Source organism: Myotis brandtii, unplaced genomic scaffold, assembly GCF_000412655.1.
Source record: "Myotis brandtii unplaced genomic scaffold, ASM41265v1 scaffold463, whole genome shotgun sequence".
NCBI classification, from domain to species: Eukaryota; Metazoa; Chordata; class Mammalia; order Chiroptera; family Vespertilionidae; genus Myotis; species Myotis brandtii.
Window position 1 is genome coordinate 2,993,065 of NW_005367694.1, and position 3,328 is coordinate 2,996,392.

The window sequence follows — 3,328 nt, forward strand, 5'->3', positions numbered from 1 at the left end:
CAAACACGTACACATTGTACCCGTGCTGCCCTGGGCCCGGTCCCAGCTCAGCACGCTTCCTGCACTCCCCGGCCCCATCTGTGCCTCAGTCTCCCTGCTCGCCCCCTGGGCTGAGGACAGCTGTCTTGGATGTGGTGGGCAGGCTGGTCCGGGATATCTGACAGCGGTCACTCTTTACTCCCACAGGTCTGGCCACTCTGAAATGGGTTCAGCTCTGCCCCGTGTCTGTGCCGTGTGGCCCTGGGCATGTGGCCCTGAACTGGTCTGCTAATAGGGCACCCACACCCCCTGGCAGCTACTTCCCTGTTCTGTCTCTGTGTGACTTGAGGAGGCACAGGGTGAGCACAGGATCTCGGGCAGTGTCCAAACACCCCACCCACCTCCCAAGCTGGTCCAGGCTCTGCCCAAAGTCAGACTCGAGGTTTCCCCAGAGCAGTGCCTGGCTCAGAGCCACGCTGAGCGCGGCCCAGGGTCCACAGTCCGGCCTGACCCTTCTGTGCAGGGCTCTGGGAGGCTCCTGGCCCCAGAGGACTCGGGGCTGGCGAGGCAGGGACAAGTGGCTGTTTTGAAGTCCCCAGCAAGGACAGTGGGGACAGATGGCTCTTGGCAGGATATGTGCCCCCACACTGCGAGGCCAGCTGTCCCGAGCCGGCATGGAGCGAGGCTTCTGGCAAACCCCGAGGAGCCGGGTCTGGGGGTGGCCAGGGGCCTGGGGACGCTCGGGGCCTGTGGTTGGGGCTTGAGGCCCACAGTGGGGCGGGGCCCAGGAGTGCAGGGGGTTCCTGACGTGTCCAGCCTTAACTTTTCATTGACTTTCATAACTATTAAAGAAAGCACTTTTTAAAAATATATATTTTTTTTAATTGATTTTTTACAGAGAGGAAGGGGGAGGGATAGAGAGTTAGAAACATCGATGAGAGAGAAACATTGATCAGCTGCCTCCTGCACACCCCCTACCGGGGATGTGCCCGCAACCAAGGTACATGCCCTTGACTGGAATCGAACCCGGGACCCTTGAGTCCGCAGGCCGGAGCTCTATCCACTGAGCCAAACCGGTCAGGGCAAGAAGGCACTTTTTCTTTTTGGTGGAAATTAAAACATAATGATTCTGAAAATGATAGAGAAACTAGAAAGTTCGCCCCCCGGCCTGCCCCTCTTGGCATGGACTTCCCTTCCGTCTCGCTGGGCCGGCCCCACAAGCCCCCGATGCCCGGCTGCATTCGAGTCTGGGCCCTGCTTTCCCGTGAACATGGCCTCCAGCGCTGCGCCCAGAGACTCCCCGGAAATGGGCTCATGGCGCCTGTGTTCCCTCCTTCATGGAGCCGAGCTCCCCTGGCCGGGTATGTGCCCACAGCTGCGCGTCATCAGCGAGCCAGCAGAGGAGGCCCGGGGATACACCTGCTGCCTGCGTCCTCTGAGGGTCGGTTCCTGGCGGCAGCGCACAGCATGGCCAGCGCCACCCCTGGGAAGAGAAAGCTTTGCTGCCTTCTGTGCCTCTCCCACCAGGCCAGGCCCACCAGAGACCCAGCCCCGCCGGTGCCCTTGCCAGCCCGGCCAGCCTTTGGGCCTTCACCCCAAGCGTCTCCTGTGGCACCTGCCAGGTGGCCTCATCAGGTGTCACAGAAGGAGGCCTTCAGGCCTTGAGTGTGCGGGGCAGGGCCCCGGGTTCAAGTCCAGCCTCTGCCTCATGTCCTTGTTTGTGGGGGGCTGGCAGTGCCACGCTGGCGGGAGCCTCCGGGCACCCTCTGAGCGAACATGTGAGGCTGTCCTCAGGGCCCGACCTGTGAGTGCGCCCAGGAAAAGGGGGCTTTGAGTCCATGGTATGTGTGGGGCCCCGAGGCGCCTTCTAGGGTGTCGAGGAGGGAGCCCTTTGCCATGCCAGGCCTGGCCCAGTCATCCCCCGGCCTCCCTGGCTTGGCAGGGATGGGCGTTGGCAGAAGAGGCTGAGGTTGGCCCTCCATCCCAGTCACCAGCCAGGCTACCCCAGACGCCTATCCGTGAGCGCTTGTCACGGGGCTCGGGGGGCTAGTTTGAAGGCGAGCAAACTGCCTGCTGGAACACGCACGTCCTCGTCCTGGCCCCTCGCCACCCGGCGCCGTCACGGCAGATGCCAACTGCGAATGTCAGAGCCAGTGACTAAGTCGCATTGGACTGAGTCTTGTTCTCCTCTGTGCCAGGCCTCCACAGCCCCCATGGCCACCCCCACCCCCAACAGGAATGCAGCCTTCTGTCCCCTGCTGGCATTATGGGAGGGAGCTGCCACCATGGCCACAGGAGGCTTTATGGGTGGGCGAGGGCTTAGGGAGGAGATGCTGGCGTTGAGCTGTGGGGCCACCCATGATCCACTAGAGTGGCCCTTGGGACTCCTGGCTGTGTCTGACTTCACTTAGGCTGGGGTGGCTGGGCTGAGTGAGGCTCTAGCACCTGGCCTGGATCCATGAGCCACGGCAGCCCAGCGTGTCCGTGGCTTTGCTGGACACGGTCGGGAGAGCAGAAGATACCATCTGGGTGGGAGTCATTTCACTGTTGGTGTGAAGCGGGATTCGTAAGCGTACTCACCAGGGACAAATGTGATCTGTCCAGGAGAGCTGTCTGTTTATCTGTCCTCCCAAAGACCTCTCCAGACCCAGGGTAGAGACAGGGGGGAAGGGTCCCCAAGGAAACCCTGCATGAAACAAAGTGGAGAGGTTCCCTGCAGGACTTCTCAGTGCCTTGAGCAGGTGAGCTAGAGGGGAGTCTAACAGATGGGAGTAGCCTGCCTGTGATGTCTATCCAGGGGCCCTGTGCAGGAATTCGGATGAGACCGGGGCTGCCTGGGACCAACAGAAGGAGGTGGGAGACCCTGTTTCCAGATGTCACCTCTGAACTGGGGTTGAGATTCTGTCATTTCACGTCCCCACCAGACAGCGCTCCCAGGAGATGCCCTATTAGTGCTGCACTGACCCTCGGTGGGGGTGCTCTCCCTGTAGGTGAGGGAGCCCTGTCCTCTGAGATGTGACGGGACCCGGTTTGTAGCTGAGGAGTGGCTGGGACCAGGGCCCCTCCCAGCTCCGTGCGTAGCCGACGCTGCCTGCTGGGGAGGGCTCCAGCCTCTGCAGGTCCCGGGCCTCGTGGGATTTTATAACATGTTTTGTTTTCATTGTTTGGACGGATACCTTCTATTTGCCTCCTTCAATGCTTGTTTTCCATTTCCAGTGGTGCTGTAAGATTTCCTTTCAAAATATAATCACTTAAGTAAAAAAAAAAAATCCATTTGAAGAAAACTCTCCAGTAAACAATAGTGAAGCAGGTGGGCAGACGCCGGATGGAGCGGCGCGTGGGCCTGGGC

The 3,328-nt window shown here is 60.4% G+C and overlaps 1 long non-coding RNA gene across 1 annotated transcript in view; it reads right to left on the reverse strand.

Annotated features, from left to right (window-relative positions):
- Positions 1-1,032: 1,032 nt before the first annotated feature.
- Positions 1,033-3,328, reverse strand: part of LOC102259144 — a 5,474-nt gene continuing 3,178 nt past the window's right edge. Inside the window, exons 2-3 of the long non-coding RNA XR_314137.1 lie at positions 2,560-2,665; positions 1,033-1,462 (exon numbers count right to left, since the gene is read on the reverse strand). This is a non-coding gene — a long non-coding RNA (uncharacterized LOC102259144). The remainder of the gene's footprint in view (positions 1,463-2,559; positions 2,666-3,328) is intronic.